The 24,376-nt window shown below is 42.7% G+C and overlaps 1 protein-coding gene across 1 annotated transcript in view; it reads left to right on the forward strand.

The window, feature by feature from the left end:
- Nucleotides 1-5,828: 5,828 nt before the first annotated feature.
- Nucleotides 5,829-24,376, forward strand: part of LOC147666493 (C-type lectin lectoxin-Lio3-like) — a 53,289-nt gene continuing 34,741 nt past the window's right edge. Inside the window, exon 1 of the mRNA XM_086949042.1 lies at nt 5,829-5,940. The gene's annotated coding sequence lies outside the window, so the exon portion shown is untranslated. The remainder of the gene's footprint in view (nt 5,941-24,376) is intronic.

Raw genomic sequence — 24,376 nt, forward strand, 5'->3', positions numbered from 1 at the left:
CATACAGTTGTCCCTGTGAGAAGCACGGATTCTCCAAATCTTGTCCACACACTTGCAGCGATTGTCTTTGTGCTTTGTTGATGGTCATTGCAAAAGCGAGTCGCACCGGAAACTGTAAACGTTCAGTATTGGAAAGATTATGAGGGCCCTGGGGGGCTGGGGGCCGATATTTAACAAATTTTTCTTTTTTTTTTGTTTTTTGCCAGAAACCTTCGCATGAAGTGTACTTAACAACTTTTAACAAATATATATTTTTTTATTAAAAAAAAAATAGTATTATTTTTTTTTGCCAGAAACCTTCGCGGGAGTGTACTCAACAACTTCCCAAAGTTTCATGCCAATCGAATGAATGGTGTAGTAATGCACAAAGGACAAACAGACAGACATACATTCGTTTTTATTATATATATAGATTGTGTCTTACTTATTTAATGTATTAGTGTTTTAAATGCTTTACCCACCTGTATCCTAAGTTACAACTGCCTGCTTGTTGCCAGCTACCAAGGGTTGAGAAAGGGAATAATTTATTGAGATCTTGAATGAACCTTTATTGTGTTTGTGGCCTTATTACTAGTGGTAAGTCACTACTTATCACTACTAATAATCTACTTTCCAACAATCACTAATAGTTGCTCTAAATCACGTTGAACAACCCCATGCAGTGATTGAGCCAGGGGTAAAACCACAGCCTGGTAATCACATACCAACAGAGGCGTAGCTTCAATTTGTGCAGCAAGTAGATTGGCACGGGGGCCCGAGGTCTGAAGTGCCCACGAACCCTGATTATATGCTGTATTTTATCATTCAGACAGCAGAAGGGGGGCTCATTCCCTTCCTTGCAGTAGGGCCACTGTCTTGGCTACCACTATCCACTCACAGTTCAAATGCCTTGATCAGAGTTATGCAGATTCACTATTGAAAGTAGTTATTCCGGTTGTATGGCATTACAACGCGGGCTTTTACCATGCGTGCCATTACAACGCTGTTTTTACAACGCAAGTCGTTACAACGACTTGCGCTGTTAGCGCTGGATAGTGGAGTAGTTTAATTTTCTATTCCAACTCCAGCCCACGTTACAGTAGGGAAGGTGTTGGAATAGAAAATTAAACTATTCCCTATCCAACAGCGCCCTCCAGCGCAAGTGGTTGTAACAACTTTCTTTGTAATAGCAGCGTTGTATTGGTAGCGCGTGGTAATACCCGTGTTGTAAAGGCTGTTCCCCAGTTATTCCATTACTAAATGGTTTTGAAAAAACATTTGTGCTTTAAATGAGGTGGCAAAGCAAGGGACAATGGCTGAGGGAAGATTAAAGGCTTCAGGAGTCATGTAGAGGTGAGTGGTAAGAGGGTATCCGATGATAAACATGCACATGCCTCGCCCACTCACCTCTTGGTCCCCCGTCGTTCAGAAATGGGGAAGCAATTTTAGTCCTAGCAGTGGAACTGCCCCAGTTCCACAGAGGAAAAGCTCTTTTACAGAGGCCAGACACCACAGAGATGTTATCCCTATTATGTTGGGGTGGGCACAATTTAAGGGAGGAGGGGGGGCTCCTGAAGCTGTAGATTCCTACCTGGGGTGCCATGCATAATCGTCATTGACCATCACACACTGGGAGAAAACTTCCTGTTCATCAGGGCACTGCTTGTTATTTCTTCATAATTGCAACAGAAGCTGCCATGCTGCCTTGATAGGATGGGCCAGCAGCAGGCTCTTAGCAGTTTGAGCAAAAGCTCTCCTGTCATGTCAAAGGAAGCACTTTTTGTGAAATGTTTTTACTGACTTGATGGGGCAGGCTCAATAATTCAGATCAACTGCAGCGGGGACAGGACAGACTGCTAATGTGGTACCTCCGCCTCCCCAGCATTAGACCAGCTAGGTCATCAGACTTTAAATTAGCCCCTGAAAGGATCCTGTAGAGTCTGGAACCATTGCCTTCGAGATCACCACTGCCCACTTGAAAGTGTCATCGAGAAGTCTGCCTTCCTCTGCGATCATCATAAGGCATGGCAATGTGAGTGTCCAGTTACCACTGCCCACTAGCAAGCAAATTCACTTCCTGGCTAAGAGCCCATTGCCATTTACAGGTGGGTGTCATTAATCACTCCACCGTGGAGGGGTGGGGGTCCGAGGAAGTAGGGTATGACCGGAAGTGGTCATGAGGCATGCGACTAGGGGAGGGGCAGAGTAAGACCCTTTAAATGTGGGCTGGCACCTGGTGGCCACCTATTTGTCCCCTAATATATACTGTGACACAGAGGTCTCAGACCAAATTTTGCCACCTATCCCAACATAGCTACATTAGAGCACATTGTATCTGAAAAATGGCACTCATTCTTGAGGCCACTAGGCGGCCCAGTTGACGCCTCCTTCGGGAGAAGCCTATCAGGATGAGGCTTGTTGGAAAGGGGGGCTGACCATCTGGTGGCCCTACTCTTCGCGCCCTACCTCGGATACCCCAGAGATTATGGGATGCCCCGTCTGGGACCAACGTGCTAGACGGTCTCCGGAGCTGTCAGAAATGTTTGATGTGTCACTTTATCCCACCTGGTCTTTCTGTACCATGCTGCCACAAATGGGGTTGTGAATAGGATATGTGCAATTTCGTGTTCACGTTTGCTGTGTATTTTGCTATATCTGCTGTGTAATGTTATTGGTTGCAGTGGTTGTTATGCCACATTGTTTCATGTGAAGTACATTTGCTACTTCCTAACCCATAAACTTGAGTCTGCTGCCTATGTGGCAGAAGAGAGGGTTGTGCAGTTTTTAAGGGTGACTGATCCTAAAAGCATTGCACGTGTAAGTGCACTAAGTCATTTGACCCTCCTGTTTCTTCATCTCCTTCCTCAGTGTACCTTTGATTGGAAGATGACGTCGGCAGCCCTGCTCTTCTTGTTATGTTTGGGTAAGTCCAGCATTCTGTATCAAGTTAGAAATTGAGATAGACTCCTTGAGAGAGTTTTTATGTTTGATGGAAGCAGTAGAGGAAGGTGAGTTGGTGGACGAGGGCAGGGCTTCTGTATGGATGGGTTGTTTCTACAGTGAGTATTGTGATATGTGGCACAGATGTATTTTATGGAGTAATCAGCAATGTCCATAGGTTTGTGAACTGAGGGAACCAACAGTGACATGCATCAATAAAACGTTTTGCGATTCCTTATTAGCGATTTTTAAGGAATCGCTAATAAGGAATTGCAAAACGGGATGCATGATATAAATTGCATAATATTTGCGAATCGGCAAAAATCGCAATTTTTACCCAATCGCAAATATTATGCGAATTTCAATTTGCGATTTCGCAATTCCCATTGATTCCTATGGGCCAAAAGGCCCATAGGAATCAATGGGAATAGCGAATTCGCAAATTGAAATTCGCAAACTGTTGATGCATTCCATGGGTGCAGGGGGGGGTCCTTTGGACCCCCCCCTGCACCCCTGAAATGTATTTTGGAGTGCATGTTTCAAACATACATGTCCTAAGGACATGTGTGTCTGTAACATGACAGTGTTTTTAAATGCAAATTAGAGCATTTTAACACATTTTCGCAAATTACCACGAGGTTCAACCTCGTGGTAATTTGCACCCCAGATTTGCGAATTCGCAATTTTAAAATTATTCATGCATTGCTTTTGAGGAATCGCAAATTTGCGATTCCTTAGAAGCAATCGCATTTTTGGAATTCGCTAAAAATAGCGATTTTCCCAAAAATGCATGATGCATCTCAAAACATGATTTTGCATTCGCAAACGGCCGATTTTAGCGAATCGCACCGTTTGCGCATGCAAAAATCGTTGATGCATGTTGGTGCAAGTGTGGATTGGAGGGTGCCTTGGAAAGGGCTGAAAGCAGTACTTGATTGCCTCAAAAGTGGGGTGCTGTAATTGTTGCTCTGTGCCTGTGCTATGGTGTTCATTTATGTTAGACAATCAATCAATGCATTTGTAGAGCACACTACTCACCCGTGAGGGTCTCAAGGCGCTAAGGGAGGCGGGGGGGGTGGAGAGGAAGAGCTGCTACTGCTCGAACAGTCAGGTTTTGAGAAGTCTCCTGAAGGTCAGCAGGTCCTGGGTCTGTCGCGGGTGGATGGGGAGGGTGTTCCATGTCTTGGTGGCGAGGTGGGAGACACGACTTTGGTGTTGTTGTAGTTCACTGTTGCAAGTGTTGCCTAGAGTGCTGTGAGGCATTTGAGGCCCTGGGGTTTGTGGTACTGTTATTATCACCGACAGGTGCTTTTTTGGTGGCATTGAGCTCATGCATGATTTAGGTTGATGGGGCTGGCTTATGTGTTTCATAAATGAGACTGTGGAGTCAGGCATTATAATGCCATTAAAATGTTTGGGGGGGATGGGGCATACTCCAGGCTTCCTTAGCCCCAAGGTGCAATGCATGTCTTACCCCCTGAGAGTGTTATTAGTCCGACGATCAATGCAAACAAAATCTTATTTGCTGGGGTTATTTGTACCTGTGTAAACCCTCTCCTCGGACCACAGGAATAGAAGACCCATGCAGCTGTCGGTTTTTCATAATAAAAGGTTATTTATTATGTACAACCAACATATACACTTAGTGTACCAGAATAAAAAGAATTATTATTGTAGAACAAGATTAACATAAGAACTCAGAGCATTTTTTATATCACACACTCTAACCTGTAACTAATTAGTCTAATCCCTACTTTACACTTATATAAATGTATTACTAGCCTCATGGCTATTTTATTGGCTGTATGAATATTTTTTTCCTCACTAAATTATGCCAAACCACGTGCTTATTCCTACATACCTTAGAAAGCTGTGGGGACTTTGTTCTATTCAACAGAAGATTCCTTTCCCTATGTTTATGCTATTTTTGTTGGTTCAATTAATTTCTACCAGCTTTTACAACAATATGCTGATTTAGCACACTGAGTTAGCTATCATTACCATTCAAAGTATTTGTTCTCCAGGCCCTAAGCCTGGGACATGCACATTTGAAAGACATAGTACAGCTATGTTAGCGTGCAGTTAGCCCTGATTGGTATGTAACATGTACGTATTTATTAGAAATGCCCTCCCACATACATCAATACCTTAGTGTAGCAAAGTATCCCTAGAAGAACGTCACAGTCTGCCTCTATTTTATTACATGGAAGATGAATGTTTGCTATATATGATCAGTTGGATATTTTGTAAACAAAACGGATGTGATTTTATTGGGCTTTGGTCAGGCAGTGATGTATGGTGTGTGGTTGTGTTGCTGGTGGCATACTGTTGGGACCAGCTTATTGCAGACTGATGGAGGCAGGTAGGATTTGTGAGGCTGTTGGTACTATACCCATTGAGCTGCTGTGAGAATTTCTGGGTGTCTTCTGTTGTTAGCTTGAGAGGTAATTGTTGAGTAAGAAAAGCGTGGCTCTCCCCTGGCCAATCCAACAGCAACTGCCAGGGTAGAGAACATCTACACATAACTAGAACATGGAACATTACAACACAGAGCTCTACACTCTATAATAGAAATAGAAGATCATAACAGTAATTCTGAGTACAATCTGCATAAGAAGAGTTTGTTGAGACTTGGGATTGTATATCAGCTGGAAAGCAACAATGTGTTTGACAGGGATTCAGAGGCAAGTCCAGGAGAGGGGATGACACTAGTGAAGGCCAATAGATTTTGTAGATGATTGGATGGCCTCAGCCTCTTTCATGTGTGCTGATATCAGCTCTTGTTCCTTTTTACCCCAGACCTAGACGTTTGCAGTAACTGCTATCCCCATTCCCTGGCCTCTTTTGCTTCACCTCTCCTTCTGCTCCGCAGCTCTGTGTGCGTCTGTCATCAGTGAATTTGGCGGATCACGAGTCTACACTCGCATACCAGATCAGAAAACATGGGTGGAAGCTCGAGAGCACTGCAGAAAGAACTACAATGAACTTGCCTTCACAGACACCCCCTCAGAACATTATGAGGTGAACAAACAAACAACATAATCTTGTACGGTAGCGAGTAATGGTAGAGGTAACTAGTTTGTGGACTGCTAATTCATGGTGCTGTAGTGTTCGTGTTCAACTCTTCTCCAAATTGGAGCAGCGTTGGAGTGTTCCTGATCGGTTTGGGGATGTTCATTCAGATCCTGGGTGCATAGATGGAAAACACCTGTCACCCTGCTTTTCATTTTTTACACTTCTTATTCTGCAGTTTAATCTTGCCCTGGCTGCAGGTGTGCCAAGAGCCATCTTCTGTAAGGTCAGCTCAGGTGCCAGTCAAGATGGCTGTGCAAATGATGCAGCTGGTTGAGAATATTTCTGCGGGTTGGCAAGGGAGCCTATGGCGTTCCATAAGCATGGGGGTGATGTGGTTATATTTCTTCAGGCCTTGGATGAGACGTGCTGCAGCAGGTGTGATACCCTCTGTGTGGTCATGGAGCAGGGGGCTAGACACATAGGTCTGGATGAAGTGAGTTGTGCATCTTCAGTGAATTGGTGAACAGTGGTGCAGAAGACCACTAAGCAACTTCATGTAGAGGTTGAAGGGTGAGGTGATTGATTGTTTCAAGGGTAAGGTAGTTGATTCTGTCATAGGCAGGTGAGATGTCCAGTAATATCAGGAGTTATCTTCATTTGGGAAGGAGGAGGGCACTGTCTACGATGTGTAAGGTAAGTTTCAATTCTGCAGCATGATATGAAGGCAGCCTGGTAGTCTTGGCGGATATGGTTAGCACTGGGGTGATCTTGAAGTTGAACACAGTCTGCTTTTTCAATGATCTTGCTGATGAATGTTAGGTGAGTGATGGGCTGGTCATTGGTAGAGTTGGTTTCTGCCTTAGGGCACTGGGGCGTTGCCCGCTGATATTTTAGACCCAATGTCGCCCCTATTAAATGTAAATAAACATGCATAATCAACAAACTTCAAAATTAATATTTTAATCTTGCGCCCGTGGTAGTCATCCTTTAGCCACAGGCAGTTTCTGTTTGGCTCTTAAGGGGGTGAGGCTTGATACTGGAGTGACAGATGCATAATAACAATAGTACACTGGTGGCAGACACTGTGGCACCTAGTGTGTTGGGTTAAACGGCTGCCTGTGTTCGGCCAGCCGGACATGCGCAGTAGAGGCTTCTCTCCACAGCACATTAGGAGAGTGGGGGTTGATAAATGAGTGGTGAATGTGCCTGCTCACTCCAATCCTGGCTCTCAGCAAGGGAGCAGCATCTGTATTGGCTGAGACATGGTCGCTAGGCTAGTGCAGTTTGTGCACAATGCACATCAGGGTGGGTACAGGGTTCTACCTAACTAATGGAGCATGAGCAAGCACTGTAATTTCTTATTATGAAGCCAAGCAGTGATTGGTCTTTTCAGCCTTTCCTGAGCGGCCATGGAGAGGTAAGTTCAAAAATATAGTGCTATATTTACGCTATCAAGTTGACTACCTCTTGGCACTGGGTGAAAGAGTTCCACCTGACATTCTTTGACAAACATTGTACATTTTGGAAAAAAAGTAGTTTGAAAGTGCGAAACTCAGGGTACTCTAGCTGCATCGGACACAGGAAAACAGAATTCCTCCATGCCACAATACTAAATTTGTCTTGCTAGAAGGGATTAATAATGACAGTGACACCATTGAAACTTGTGCCCTCAGGTATTAGGAATATGCCAGAAGCTATATCTAAACTCAAAGTGCTTTCGGTTCAGTTTCCTGTTATGGAGACTAAAAGTGCAGGAGGGACGGGTATAGATTACTGTGAGAGATTCTTTCCTACCTCATCATTGTCCGTGTTGCTTTCCCCTCGATCATGTGCAAACACATAGGCTGCTAAAGTGATAGAGCTAAGGCACTCCAACCATGAACCATCACTATTATTTTTCAAGAAAAGGTTTATTGAAAAGATTAATATGATCACAAAAACAATACTTCGTATACACAGCTATTTGTTAATACATAATACATGAATATGTAATAAAGAATAATAATGATTTCTAATAGCCATTAAAATAGTAACAAGGATAATATAGAAGATGATATGAATACAATATAATCAAAGGTCCACAAAAAGCATAAATAACAGTAATTTTTTAAAAATGTTATAGAAATGATAAATTAAGCATAATTATAAACAAATGTTGGAGGTGAGGGAGGCTTGGTAACTTCTTGTTGTGAAGGGACAGGTAAAGAAGTTTTCTTCACAGTATCATCTAGGAATTGTGTGAGTGGGCCCCAAAGGTGAGATCGTTTAGTAGCAAGAGAAATAGGATGAACAAGTGCTGTATCAAGGCAGTGATTTTGACACACAGCAAACCACCAAGCTAAATAGGACAATTTAGAGGAGTCTTTCCAATTTTTTGATATTTGCTCAAAAGCTACAGCTATTAACAAATCAATAAGTGGTCGCTGGGAATTACTTGTTTTCCAGTCTGATGTTAAACTACCTAGGAAAATGTTTGGGAGAGAGGGGGGAATTGTGGTGTGAAAGATAGTGTTAATGTGGTGCCAAACCTGTTTCCAGAATATAAAAACATGTGGACAGGTGAATATCATATGACGAAGATCAGCACCTGGGAACATGTCCAGCCAGAGTTGAGATTTGTGTTATGTATTTTATGTAAGTATGTGGGGGTAATAAACAATCTATCATAAATAAGGAAGAGTGTTTGTGTTGTGCTGGCCGCTCTGGCCGATTTCCTGAGTTTCATCCAAATTTTGTCCCAAAAAGTAATGGGCCAATTCGTTCCTAGAACGGATTGTATTGAAAGTTCCACTTTGGTTTTGTCCCGGATCTCAGGAGGTGCCATTAAACAGGAATAAATGGTGGACTCTTTGTGGTTTACGTGCAAAAGGTTATGCCACGGGAAAAGGGGTTGGGAGGGTGAGGAAGGTGAATATTTGAGTTTAGTGTAAGTATCAAGTATTGCACTCTGCAAGGGAAAAAATGTAGGTTTAAAGGAAGAAGGTAAATGATAAAAAGTTTGTAATTGCGTGAATTGAATAGGTGAGTCCTGATCTAAAAGTTGATGAACCCAGATTAGATCTTTGTTTCTCCAAATCTTCCAATATATAGGTTTCCTATTAAGGAGGATTTGTTTATTGTGCCGAATCGTGGAATTGAGAAAAGTGTCTAAATTATGTGCCATTAAGTGGGGTGCAGTTGACAGTAGTTTACAGGATTGCTTAATTATGGCAGTAGAGAGCTTTGGTAGCTTGCGGATAAAGGAGAGATATTCCTGAAATGAGAAGAGAGCTAAAAATGAGGTTTCGAGATCCACCCAGAGAGGTTCATCCTCAGATTGGCTAGTGATCCAATTCGATAGTTGTCATAACTGAAAGGCTTTGAGATGATTGGAGAAATGGGGGAAATTGACACCGCCTTCAGATTTTGGTCTTGTTAATTTCTGTAGTGCTATTCTTGATTTTTCAGCGTTCCATAAAAAGAAGTCAAAATAGAGTTAATCTTTTGAAAGAACTTAGATGGAATGGATAATGGAATGTTAGAAAGAATATACAAAACTATCAGAGTCAACATCATTTTGATTGTGTCAAGACAACTCCACCAAGAAAGATAAAGAGGATGCCATATTGCGACCAGCGTTTTAAGTTTGGCAGAACATTTGTCTATGTTTAAAGCGATGGAAGTCTTTATAGGGAGAGAGAACTAAATGCCAAGATATTTTATATGTTTAGGGCTCCAAGTGAAGTTAGACATCTTAAAATCATCCTTAAAGGTAAATTTGGTTAAGAGTAATATCTCAAATTTTCCTCCATTCAATTTATATCTAGATACCAATCCATAGGCCTCTACCTCATCCATGAAAGGTGTAAGTGAAGATTGTGCTTGGAAGAGGAAAACTAAAATATCACCAGCATATACTGCCAACTTAATTTGTTGAGTGTCTGAGACAAAACCTGTGATTAAGTTGTTCTGGCGTATTCATGAGAGAAAAGGTTCTAAGGCCAAATTGAAAAGAAAGGGGGACAAGGGGCACCCTTGGCGTACTCCTCGTTTGAGATTAAAGTAAGGGGATATGAGGCTATTGGTGGATATGGCAGCCTTGGGCTCAGAAAAAAGTAGGGCTATTAGAGAAACAATTTTCGGTCCAAACCCAAATCACTTGAGAGCGTGGAAGATAAAAGGCCAGTATTCCCTATCAAAGGCCTTTTCAGTGTCTAATGTTATTGCTGCCAGGGAGTCCGGGTAGTATGATGATTTAGATAAAATTTTAAAGAATAGACGTGTATTGTCAGGGATATTGCGACCCTTGACAAAACCTGATTGTTCTTTTCCAAGCAGCATGATAAGATATGGTTCAAATCGTAGGGCTAGGGCTTTTCGAGAACATTTTATAATCTACGTTGACTAAGGATATGGGTCTATAATTCTTATAATAACAAAGATCTTTATCAGCCTTTAGGAGTAATAAATGAGCGAAATGTACATAAAATTCTACTCTGAAGCCATCTGGGCCCGGGGCCTTGTCTTTTTTTAAGAGTTTTTGAAGCATTTGACAATTCTGTTTGTGTAAGTTCAGCTTCCAACAAAGCTAAATCTAACTGAGGATTAATATGTTTTTGAATTGTGGGGAAATATTGGGATATGTCTGTATCTGAGGGTGTGTTTTCTGGTGTGTAGAGGGATTGATAGAAATATTCAAATTCTTGAAGTATTTCAGTATCTTTGAATTTCGATGCTTGGTTATCATCTATAATGGAAGCAATGTGAAGTTTCTGTTGTTTAATCTTTAAGTAATTTGCTAACAGTTTGTCCGATTTGTTTTGGCCCCCATAATACTTTGCTGAGGATTTTAGTAAGTATAGGGAGGCTTGTTTAGTAGTGGATTCGTTAAAGGCGATTTTTGCATTGATGAGATCTTTGAGGGAGTCCTTTGACTTGGAGGTATGGAAGGAATGCTCAAGCTGTTTAATCTTAGCAAGAAGTATGTTATGTAATGTGTGGGAGGCTTGACGTTTATTTGACACAAATCTGATGATGAAATCCCGAGCAGTGGCCTTAAAAGCATCCCATACTGTATGAAAGGAGACATCATTCGTTAAATGAATATGAAAAAACTCCTGAGCGAAAGAGGTAAAAGATGTATTGAAATTAGGGTCAAGGAGTAAGGAATTATTGAAACGCTATTTTTTTGTTAATGTGAATTGGTTTGAAATGTCTAGTTTAATCGAAACAGATGCATGATCCGAAAGTAGTATAGGGCCTATGTCAGCAGAACGTAAGCATTGGGAAATGTCAAGTGAAATCAAAATATGGTCTATTCGAGATTGTGTTTGATGCGGAGAGGAAAAAAATGAATTTTCTCTTATGGATGGGTTACAGAGGCTCCATGAGTTTAATAGGTTTCTCTGTTGAATAGTTTGTGTGAAAACTTTGTGTGGGGTGTTTGGGATAAAGGGGGATTTCAAATTTCTATCAATAAACGGGTCCATCACTTGGTTACAGTCTTTCAAGAATAAAGTTTTCTGATGGGTACTTGAGCAGTAACTGAGATACACAAGACCAAAATGTGACATTTCCGCTGGTAGGGGCATAAATGTTAAGTAAGGTCAAAGGGGTCTTTCCCAACATGAGGTTAGTGACACTCCATCTGCCTTCTGTGTCGGATTCTTGAGATACAAGCTTGGCGTTCAGTGCTTTGTGACAAAGAGTTATAACCCCATTTCGTTTTTCATCACCTGGTGGGAATAAAACTTCATATAATCAAAGTGGAGGGAGAAAGAAGTAGCTATGATCCATTCAGCTTCCTTAATCTAAATCCAATCATCAAGTAGGGAATGGATAACTTGTCCTGCATAACCTGGGTTAGCAATTCTTTGTGTTCTATGTCCCAATAAAAAAAACCTCATTCACGTGCAGTTGGTGGAAATACTGGTATATCTTGATTCTCCGCTGTACTGTTAATCACGTGACAGCATAATCATGGGGTTAGTGTTCATGCTTCCTCCGCCCGGAGGTGTAACCCTGGTTAGTGCAGTAGTGATCAGGGATACCTGCGTTATATATTCTAGTGAATTAAAAAATACTCGTACACCCAGGTGTTAATTTTAATAAATCTGGATTCGAGATATTGTTTAAAAATTGGTTGTAGGTGCGTAATGGGATTGAGTTACCAATTTCCCGTCTTGAAATATTGTTTAAAAATGGACAATTTTTAAACAATATTTCACACCTGGCTGTACGAGTATTTTTTCATTCACTAGAATATATAACGCAGGTATCCCAAGTGATCCATTCCCTAATTGATGAATGGGGAAGAAGACTTCACCAACACTATTCCTTTTGAGTTTTAACGATTCGCTTTCGGTAAGATGAGATTTTTGCTATAAGGCAATATTAACATCTAAATTGGAGAGGTGGGAAAGGATTCTCTGTCGCTTCATGGGGGAATTCAAGCCTCTGACGTTCCATGTGACAATTTTCAAAAACATGTGTAAAATGACAGTAATGAGAACATAAGTGAACCATTGAGATCCCATATATTGTGAACAATAGTACTTGTGAAAAGTTCAACAATGGGAACTATAAAAAACTTTGAAGTAAACCGTATCTTAGATATGAAGATACTGAAAGGTGAAACCAATTGAGAAAAACTGAGAGGGTAGGAAAGATGAAGAAAAGAAAGAAGTAAGATTGGAAAAAGAGACAAGCAGTAGAAACATGTATGTTAAGAAGAAAGAAAAGGGGATAAAGGAGAAAGGGTGAGAGCTGTAAAGAAGAATATAAGAAAAAGGATCATATCCACATAGAAGTCAAAACAATGGGAAGGATGGGGGGGAGACCACATGGAATGATGATGTACGCGGACTCCATGAGGCAAGACGGGGAAGACTTCGGGATGTAAACAACATTCAAGACTAATAGGTTAAGCACATGAGGTAGGTCCTGTGTAAAATAGAAATAAAAATGGTTAATACAGACGGATGAAGTACGTCATGACAAATCATGATATCAGGCAATATAAGGTCACGACCTGAAGTGGACGAAGATAATGAGAACAAACAAACCATTAAACCATGACAGAAACTATTTTAAAATTCTGGAAGTAAAACAGCATGCTGAGAAGCTAAACCCTGTTCCACTGTATGACAAAAGAGAATCTATTTTAAGTGAGTACTAGAAATGTCCATCTTTTCTGGGCAAGGAAACTCTTCAACTTTGTTGGATCCTCATAGGTCATGGTGTTATTATTGAGAGTGACTTTGAACAAGCAAGGGTGGCACAGTCCAAACCGTGCTCCAATAGAACATAATGCTGGACGCAAAGCAAGGAATTCCTTACGTCTATCTGCTGTGAAGGATGTATGACGTTACAACGCATACTTTTACCACGCAGACCATTACAACGCGGTATTTACAACGAATACCGTTACAACGCATAGCGCTTAGAGGTGCTGGATAGTGGTAAGTATAATTTTATATTACAACTCCAGTCCCCGTGGACACTAGGGAAGGTGTTGGATATAAAATTATACTTATTCCCTATCCTAGAGCGCCCCCAGCGCAATGCGTTGTAATGGTATGCGTGGTAATGCCTGCGTTGTAATGGTAGTGCATTGTAAAAACTTCGTTGTAACAGTTGTATACCGCTGTGAATTTGGCATAGTCCTGCGAAAAAAACTATTGGTGGCCAGAGATTCAACACTATGATCGACCCTAGTGACTAGTTCTTCCAATTTTTCCCAACCGTCTGTTAGGATTTGTATCTGAGTTTGTCTCTTAGACAAATGGTCGTAGGACTCGGATTTCCTCCAAAAGAAGATCCATGGAAACAGACAAAGATTGCTTTGGTGAAGAAGGGGAATCCTTTTTGATACATTTAGTTGTTACTTTATTAAGAGAAGAGGAACCATTAGCCACAGCTAGAGAAGCAACTGTTTTGGGCGTTTTTGCTTGGGAATCCTCCATTTGAATGAAGTTTGCACGTGACTTTGGATGAACAATGAAACTACGATATGAGGATGCTTGCAGAGGGGATACCCTTTTTAACCTGCCCATACAACAGGAAGAGTAGAGGCCTGTACGTAAAAGGATGTAGAAAACCACAAGATACAACTTAAGTATGCAACTCTACTTAACAATAATAGAAAAAATACACTGTAATGGAAATTATGTGCATTTGGCACGTAACAGATTTTTATGACACACGTTTACCAATAAACATTAAATAAGGTATAACAGTGGTAACCTTAGGCTTAATGAGAGGAAAGTGTGTGGAATGTGAGGCACCATAATTCATTACAGGAGCATATCTACAGCATAGCGAGCAACACAGCATGCTAAACTTAATGCTAGAATAAAAAAACTCATTCTAAATAAATAGCGGTGAGGTACTTACATGTAACGTTGCAAGCATTGGAAAAATCAAGCAAGTGATGCAGACAGTTCCACACAAACAAATTAGCAATTTAGAAATGAGGTTACTAATATGCCTAAATAAAGCCTACTAATAAAAAGGATAAATACGTTGAAAAAAGGCCAAATTTCACTTTCCTTCTTAACTTCTAGTGCCAGACATCAGTAGTCATTAATATGAAAGCAGTAAATCATTTCCTCCTTTGAACAGACAAAGAGCACAGTAAAAGCGATTTCCTCAGCATGCAGGCAGCTTTGAAGTAATAGTTGCTGTTCTATTTAGTTAGGGCGTAAAGAGGACCAGAAAGGGGGCATTGTGGGTCTAAGAGAGGCAATAATTCTTTACAGAACTTAGCTTGTGGGCTTCATTACCAGCTGGTGTGTTTCTTTGTCAAGCATGAATTCCTGCTGTCAGTGGAGACAAAATACGCGATGAAAAACGGCTCCATCAGCGCGCGAGCCACAATGGAATAACGGCTGTCCGTGCCTCAGCTGTGAGTGCAGTCCGCAATTGAAGTACAAAGCTTATCAGAAATGAAACGAGAGACTCTCCATCTGAAAGCGCTCACATTCCGACTTTCTGTTAGTTAATTTGCCATACATCCAGACACAGTTCCTGTGAGAAAATCCCTCAGAGACCCCCGACCTCCCAGGTGAGTCACGGGAGTGCCGCCATCTTCCTCGGGCGCTAGCCATGCCCCCACTAGTGTTTACATTTAATGACGCTCCTTTCCTGCGCTTTGTACACAGAAAGGACCCGCAGCGACCAGTGGAGGCAGCCAGGCAGGTACAGCAGATGCCATTGCCAAGTGTGTAAAATAACACATGCGTTGGTGTATTATAACTATTGTTATTTATAACGTTATAAATGCTAGCATTTTAACAACTGTAACGTGGCAGAAGAAGAACGAGTCAGTATTATTGAAATAAATATGTGCTCTGTGTTTTTTTTTTCCTTTACAGAGCTTTTACAAATGAGATTCTCAGCTCCAACATTCCCTGTGTTTAATTAATTAAAAGAACTCCTACTTTTCACTGCAATTTAATGATGTATGAAATAATATTGAACATATTGAGGTGATGTATTTTAAAAATGGAGAGGGTACTCTGCTAAGGTTGACAGTTCACTTTTCAGGTGTATATTGTTGTATTTGAGTACTAGTACTGATAAAATGAAACTTTTATCCAGAGGGTGTTAACATTTGTAAAAATGACAAAATAATGAATTCATGCTATCACAGAATGTGCTGCGCTATGCAGTATCATTTGTTTTGTCTTGCTCCATAATTTAATTAACCCTGCCACATAATCTTTTTCCTTACTTAGTTATAGTGTGAGGTAAATGACCTGACTTCTCAAATATGCTTCAAAATGCACTATTTGCCCACCCTTTATCAAAATTTTCACGGGGTGAGAACCCCCTCAAACCCAATTTATGATGTTCGGGTTCTATCGCTAAGCTCACTCCCCAAAAACCTTTATGCCACACCACTTTCAGATTTCACCAGCCGCCACTAGAGAGACCTTTGATGTAATATCAGGGTGAGACATTATCTTCATAGGAAGTGGCTTTAGGGAGTTGAGCATGCGAGCGAGATCTGCAAAAGTTAGAGCTTCTAATGAGGACTACTGTGGGATTCTATGAGAAAGATTGGGCATAAGAGATGAAGTAAGCTTCTCAATATGCTGTTGGACCTTCTGTAGGTTTTCACTGAGAAAGAGGTTAATGGCATTGCACTCTTCTGTGGTGTGAGGAATAGGTGGGGGTGGCAGGGAGTTGCTTCATTGTGTTGAAAAGCATTTTGCTTCAGTTGGTGACTTCATTGTCAGTGCTGGTATAGTACTTTGTTTTAGCTGATGTGATGAGCTGTCTGCGTGTTGTGGGGAGGGATTTCAGAATCATGTGGTCATTGGGAGTTCTGTTTTCATTCCATTCTTTTCCAAGCTGCAGATGGAGCAATTATTATCAGCAAGGTCTTGATAGTACCAGGGTATTGAAGGCTTAGGCGTACACTTAAGTGTATTAATTAGGTCATGGATGTTCACATAGTGTTTTTAAAAAGTTGAAGTTGCTTAGAAGGGAGTAGACGTCGAACGTGGAGTTGATAGTCAAGTCAAGTCAAATTTTATGAGCATAGTTACTTAAAACCATTGCACAAAATAGACAAAGCATTAACATCCGTACAAAGTGATAACATGTTGTGTGGGCATGCAGCAGTCCTTTAAAATATACAATATAAGCTCTCAGGTACTTAAAAATAATTTTGTGCAAATTGTGTGACGATGGAGTGATGTACTCTGGTGATGACTCCCCTTGCGACAAAGATTTATTCGACGTTAGAATATGGTAAAACAATGCATAAAACATTATGTAATTATATTAAAATGTTGCTTAAATTTAAGAAGTCAGTTGCAGTATAATGAAACAGGTGCAAGAAGCATTAAATACGTATGAATGATAGAGGCTGGTGGGGATTGTGCAGTGTAAGAGGTGGGGGGGGGCTCTCATTGATGGCATCAGGATTGACTTCCTCAGAGATTTATGAGTAGGCTTAGGTCCAGGTTAACATATTTACATACAATTTGGAGTCAGGTGACAGGCCTTCCAGGTTTGCTGCCTGGGCTAAGTGCAAAAAGGACCAATCCTACTGATGTAGTCATGGCTTCTGTCATTGGCCAGGGGCTGCAGAGTGCTTTGAGCCAGCTTTGAGTTGTTTTGGGCCAAAAACCCCTGACCCAGAATTCTGGCATCTTTTTAACCACCATTGCCAGGAATTGTACCAGTCGGCATTTCAGCTGCGGATCCTCCAGGGCAAAACAGGCCAGCACTGCCTGTCTCTGAGTCCAAACCCCTCTTTGATTAAAATAACTTTAATGAGCTTCCTCCGTTCTGTCATAAGCTCTTTGCGAGTGCAAATGAGGTGAAACAGATCCTCCTTGGATGTGCCGCATAGGCAGCAAGATGTTTCTGTCCAGTCCCTTTGTCAGGGCGGAAGGTGCTGAGCGCTTGTCAAGAACCCCAATTGTTATTTCAGAAATTGTTCTTTAATGGTTCTTGAATAACCTAGGCTGAAGTATTTTTGATGTGGAAGTGCTCTATAAGTGCTAAATGTCATGCAATCATGCGCCCTCTTTGCTAATTTGGCTTTGTCTTCGACCAGCGACAGAGACTTTACTGATTTCTACACTAGCTTTTTGAATGCAACATTACTGAACCTATAGCGGAAAAAGCCCTATGTTCTGCAGGTATTCTTTGAGGTAAGTCTTGGTTGGTGATGAGCCTCTCTGTTGCAGCTCTTTCTGGTGGAGCAGTGTGGATTTTAGCCTAGCTGATAAGAAAGGCTCCTTTCTTTCCTGAGGTTTGCCTTTGTAGTCCAAACTCGCAGCCTGGTCTGTGGTGGTGAGGTGTAGTTTGCAAGGCTGAGAATGATTCCATATGCTCTTATTATAGTACTGTTCAGACTTTTAACATCCCTATCCCTCTGTAGTTTGCTGCATAAGCTATTGTTGGTATAAGTTTGGCTTAAAGTACTCAAACTTGTTTTCTCAAGATTGATGTTTAGGCCATTTGTTTCAGAATATTCTTGTGTTGTGCTGAGGAGGTGCTGTAGGCTGACCTGTCTGTGCGTCATGAGGACTATGTCAGCCGCATAGAGGAAGCTTGACAGTGTTGGGCTTCCTAGCCTCAGGGCATGGAAATTACAGGCATTGAGTGACTGTACCAGGTCAGACAAAAAGAGATTGAATAGGGTCGGGCCAAGACACATCCCAGCATGAGCTCAAAATGAGCCTTCACCAAGCTTTACCTGTACCCAGGTATCTGTATTGAGGGAAATTATTAGGTTCAGCAGGGTACGTGGGATCCCTCGATAGGCCAGTGTGCCACAGAGTTTGCCACAATTCACATGGTTGAAGGCAGCTGTGTAGTCAATAAAGCTTAGGTGTAATGGCATTTTTGAGGCTTTTGCCTTGTCTATTAGCATTGACATAACCAAGATGTTGTTGTACCAGCGGAGTTTAAGACCCCTGTTTGGTTAAGCGGCATAATTAATCTCTCTTTCCCAGCCACAAAAGATTTTCTAAAAATGCTCCTGCAAAGTATTTTGCCTCGTTGTCTATATGATCAACTAGATGATAACTTTTTTGGGCATGGACGTGTCACCATATTTTAATATTGACGAGATTATTGAACCCCTATAGAAAGATGGAATTGTAAAAAACTGCCTTATTTTGGAAAAAATGGGCTCCAATTCTTCGGTCAAGAATTCTGAGTTACTGTTGAATAATCCTGGGGAGATTCCATGGAGGCCCGGGTCCCCCTCCTTCCGACCTTTGCCAATTTGCCTTTTAATTACTGTGATGTTGAGTTCTGGAGATGGTAAAGCGTTGTGCTTACTTCTGTTGAAGACTGCGCTGGGGGATGGCCTTTATTTGCTTGGACAGTGCTGGGTTTCCAATTGGATGTTTTTTTGGTGCCGGGCCAGTCATTCACAGGGTGCTGTCCTGGTGAAAATGATCCCCTAGGTATCTAAACAAGACTTCTTAATAATGTGGGAGGTAATGTCCCCGTGTGAGGCACGAGTAAGGTTGTTAATCGTTCCCCAGAATCTAGCACTGTTGTTGTGCTTGAAATCAGCGAAAAGTTTTACCCAGGCCTCTTCTTGTCTTTTCCTGTTGACAGCCCATTTCAATCTCTTTAAATGTACTTTTTCTGACGCATTAGTGTCGGAGCAATGTTACCTGTTGTGTTGCGGTGAGTTGCGGTTAATCATTCTTTTGGTGTACTTGATTTGGGTCCATTACCTTTTAGGGATTCTTCCAATTCCACTGATATTTTGGTACACCTTTGATTTGAGTGGAACGGCAAACATATTGTTGTTGAAGAACTTCCATCTCTTTATTTCACTTGTTCTGGTCCGTGCCTTGAAGACAGGTGTGGCAGATTGTGAAAGGTGTCCGATTGTTGCCTCTGCCAATTTGTTCTTCTTGTAATTGATTATAGTGACTGTTTGAAGATGGGCGTAGTTGTTTTTATTGGGATCTCTTGGGGTCTATAGTCACTGTCACCTTTGTCTCCTAACTGAAATGAAATGACCTGTTTGAACAGTGAAAAAGAGAGAAAGGTATAATCTATTGTCGTGCTTTTAGTTAAGGAGCATTAGGTGGCTGCCAGAGGGTTGTCGGCTGGGAACCTCCCATAGGTTGCTCTTAGGTTAGGATGCTCAAGATCCACCAATAGGTGCCGGTCTGTTCCAGTTAGATGATACTGAGTGTTTTTTCCCTGCATGGGTATGTCCCTGAATTAAGTTTGAGCAGACACAGTATCTTCTGAGGAGGAGCCTAGCAGGAATAGTTTCAGGTCACCAGTGAGCTGATGTCTGCTGTTTCCCCCTAACTTATGTAGGCCTCAAGCTGAACAGCCAATTGCTGTGCTGCCTTGATTTTCCTTTTTTGATGTATATAAACATTGATGAATATTGTTAGACTTTGCATCTTTTGGCATGTTTCCCTTGTGTTTTGCTTTCTGTTTTTGCTGGTTTAGTGTCTCTGCGCACTTTCTCACTGCTGTTCAGTGTTAAAGTGCAAGTGTTCCTGTTGTAAATTCATATTATGTATTGGTGGTTCCATGATTGGCATATTTGGCATCCTGGTAAGTCTCTATTAAAGTGCATTGAGTGTGGCAGGGCCTGTAAATCAAATGCTACTAGTGGGCCTGCAGCACTGATTGTGCCACCCACATGAGTAGCCCTGAAAAGGAATCTCAGACCTGCCACTACAGGGTCTGCGCACAGTTTGTAACTGCCAGGTTAAACTGGCAAGTACACCCACTTGTCAGGCCCTAACCTTCCCTTTTCTTACATATAAGTCACCCCTAAAATAGGCCTAAGGTACCCCTGTGGGCAGGGTGCTGTGTATGTTAAAGGTAGGACATGTCCCGGTGTGTGTGACATGTCCTGTTAGTGGATTACAGTGTATTTCGTTTTTCACCACTGCAAGGCCATCTGTCCTGGAGGAAAGAATGGGAGTTTTACTTATAACATCTTATAAGCATAACTTCCCATTGGGACAAGATAGAGAAATGGAGTTTGTTATACATAGACTCAATGTAAAAATGCATCTTTTAGTAAGAATGATTTTTATGTTCTGGGTTTGAATATACCACTTTTAGAAAGTAGGTATTTTCTTTCTTATTCATCCTGGGTGACTCTGCTGGGTTAATGGATTGACTGTTTGACTTTGGCAGGACAGAGGCTGGGGATGTACAGTGGCTCCAGAGAGTCTGGATAAGTCAGGGCTTGGCTGAATAGAATTGGGCTACATTTAGAGTAGTGGGAGGAGATTTCCATGCACCTGTATGGGCCTGGTCTACCTTTGACAATGTTGTCTCCACCTCCTGCTGGGAAGCTGTCCCAAAAGGACTAAACTGGTTTGGACTAAGGACAGACACTCTCCGCCTGAGAGAACAAAGTGATTTTGAGTATAAATATTGGGGCCCAGACCCCAGAATTTTAGAACTCGCTGTAATCAAGGAACCTGCCAAGAAGAGCTGGAAGAGCTGCCAGGAGGAGTACTGCCCCTTTTCTGTATGGTCTCTTTGTTTGGTTGGACTGCAGTTGCTGCTTCTGCCTTGGGCAGTGAAAGGACTGGACTGAACTTTCTTTTACTTGTGCTGAGTATCTCCAAGGGCTTGAAAGAGAGCTTGCTTCCTGTTCTGAAGCCTCAGGGACTGCAAAAACTTCACCAACCTCAGGGTACCACTTCTGGAACTGCTGTTTCAGTTGCGACAGAAAAGGGAAATGCAACCCACTCCGTCACCGACTCCACCGCTGACTTTGTGCCCTAATGGCACCACAGAAGGCACCGTCTGCATCTAGCACAGCAACCCTGGTCACACCGATGATGATGACCGCCGAATCCACTGAGTCACTGCTTGCACCGTGGCCTGTGGCACCACACTCTGCACCGCCTCGTTTGACTTCGCCATTCTGGTCAGGGCCGGCTCTAGGGCGGTGTGATCAGTGCGACCGCACCGGGCATTGACTTGTGGTCGGGCGTCATTTAAAAAAATTTAGATTAGCATTTTAAAAGGACCTGCTGCCGCCGGAGGTTTGTCCAGTGAAAGTTTTGACTCATCCTAAGGTAGTGCAGAGGGTTAAAATGTCTGCTCCTAAGAATGTGTACCATGCAGATAACAAAGTGCATATAATGTAAATAGGTCATGTTTATGCATCTTCTTGTGTTATGAACTGTCCCTCCCTGTAAAGATCCCCCAGAAGATGGCATCCCCCTGTCCTGCCAATGTTGTACCGACATGGAGTCCGCGATAGCAGCGAATGGTCATATCTCCCACAAGGGCATGTCTGGTGTGTATGGGGCATGCCGGAGCACCCGTCGAACTGCATGCTCCCACATTTTTGTTACATGGCATATTATATATAGTTGGCCTTCAGGGACCACTCCCCCCATCATCAGTAGCCCTGCAGGTGTATTCCTTCTGTATGTCCCAGCCAGAAGGGGTTTTTCCCAATTTTCCTCGTCATCGAGCCAGTGAACCGCAAACTGAAGCTGGGAGGCCATGTAGTAAAACTCTAGTCTTGGAACCTCAAGGCCTCCCGTCCCCAAAGTCCTTTGCAACGTCAGCAAACTCACGCGTTTACGTTTCTTGCCCCATAAAAGGTCCCCAATCAAGATGTCCAGTGTATTGAAATAGGGTCGCGGTATCATGTAAAAGGAATGCTGCAGCGCATAAAGGCAACGGGCCATATAATCATTTTAATGATCGCTATTCGCCCCAATAGTGATAGTGGCAAGTCCGACCAGAAGAGAATTGAGCGACTCAGACCCTCTACTACCAGACCGATATTAAGCTTATGGTAGGTGTCGGTGGTGCCCGCTAGATTAAGTCCTTCGTATTGTGCCTCCTCCACTGTCCACGGTATATCCAGGACTGGCCTTTATGCCTGGGGGGGAGACCGCCGCTATCTTTCCCATTGATATAATTCTAGACTTTGTGGGGTTGATGTCTAATCCCGAGATATCACCAAAATTACAAATTTCCTCTACAAGTATCGGGACCGAGTGTTCCGGTTGCAATAAATGAAAACCAATGTTTCATCAGCATATAGTGATACCACATGGTTAGTGTTTCCCAAGCGTATGCCCCAGGGATCCATACCTTTTCTCAGCCGCTTGGCCATGGGTTCCATAGAGAGGGCAAACAGTAATGGTGATAATGGGCATCCCTGTCGGGTTCCTCGCTTTAGTGCTATAGATATCGACACCGTTCTACCCACCCATACTCTAGCCGTAGGGACTGTGTAGAGCAATTGACTCCACTGCAGGTATTGTGTACCTAGTCCTATCCATCTCAGAACTTGCCACATATACGGCCATTCCACTGAATAGCACCCTTGTGCAATATCTAATGACGCGATCACAGCATCAGTTTCCAGCGGGGCAGGAGCTTGCCATATGTGCTCTAACCGTCTTAAATTATACATTGTGTTTTGTCCAGGTATAAACCCTGACTGATCGGGGTGAACCAATCATTTCATCAGCAGCAGAAGACACTCAGCCAGAATAGCTCTTAATATTTTACTGTCAATTTTCAGCTATCGGCCTATAGGAACTTTATGACTCAGGGTCTTTAGCCTTTTTAAGATTGTTTGATTTGGGGGTTTCTAGTTGGCACGGTAGGTACTTGTGACAAATAGGGACCCCCAAATCTAACATTGGTGTTCAGCGGTGGGATTCTGGACTTGCATTACTGACTCATGTACAGTGAATGGTGAAAACTACTAGTGAGTGCAGACCAAAACGCAACAACATAATATTTTTTCCTGTTTCCATTTGGAATTTGTTTTTTTGGAACTCTGGTTAGTTGTTGCACCTGTTGGACCTTGTCAAAATGGAAGTAAACTTTTCTCACCTGTACATCAACAAGACAGGGGAGCTAAAAGTATTTTGCAAGGAGAGGGGGCTGCCTGTGAAGAGGAGATCCACTTCCGTGAAGTAGTGTGGCTCACTGGTTAGAGGCGGCAGACCCGAGAGCAGAGGACAGCCCGGGACCAGGGTTCGATTCCCGGCACGGCAGGTTTCTGGACCAGGGTCAGCGGACTCGATAATTCTCTCGCCTCGGTGCCCACTCTGATCAGCGATCACACTCGGCAACTCTGGGCATTAGCTTGCCTCATCTTCACTAACGGCCCCACCAGACCGCCGGGGATGCCTGGTCTCACCCTGGAGATACCCGTTAAGGGACCATCTCTCAGGGAAGCCAGGAAGGGTTTTGCAGCGGTCGAAGCGCCTTGGGACCCTCCGGGTAAGTAGTGCGCTATATAAATGCCTATACATACATACATACATACATACACAAGGCAGGATCTTGAGGCATTCCTGTATAGCTTTGAGGTGCTATGTTGGGAAGCAACACTAACAGATGACTCTGAGGTAGGAATCTTGGTGGGAGGATCCCCAGCCAGAATACCAAGAGGGCGGTGGCCCTTAGGAGGAAACATTGTGGGAAATATTGGCTCGTGAAGAGAGGAATCAGATTTGTGCTCGAGACCAGAGTCTGAGGCAGCAAGACCGGGAGTGCAAGGAAATTGAGCAAGCCTTAGCTGAAAAGAAAAAGTGTGTAGCTCAGAAAGTGGGCTCGGCTGAGTTGGAGGTGGAGTCCAGCTCAGACGGTGGCAGCAAAATTGAGTTATCTAGTGCTGAGGGAGCAGTACATACACCCAGAGATGTGACGCCTGACTTGAAGGAGGGGGTTAACATACACCAGGAGGTTTAAAGACATGAGGTAGCTCCAGTAGTGCGCAGTGTCCCTGAGGAGAACAGGGTAACTGGCGCAAGGGTTCATGGTTCTAGTAGTGGGAGGAACACCCTATTGACTCTAGATGAGAGGTGCAGGGAGAGGGGATCCCCCAAAGTTGAAGTCCTGATATGTGAGTGTGAAGATCGCCCAGAAGAGTGTGGGTTGAATGACAGAGACAGTCAGATACTGTCTTGCCAATCTCCGGAGAGTGGTGTGGAGTATGTGTGCGAGGCAC

This window comes from Lissotriton vulgaris, unplaced genomic scaffold, assembly GCF_964263255.1.
Source record: "Lissotriton vulgaris unplaced genomic scaffold, aLisVul1.2 SCAFFOLD_4794, whole genome shotgun sequence".
Classification (NCBI taxonomy): Eukaryota; Metazoa; Chordata; class Amphibia; order Caudata; family Salamandridae; genus Lissotriton; species Lissotriton vulgaris.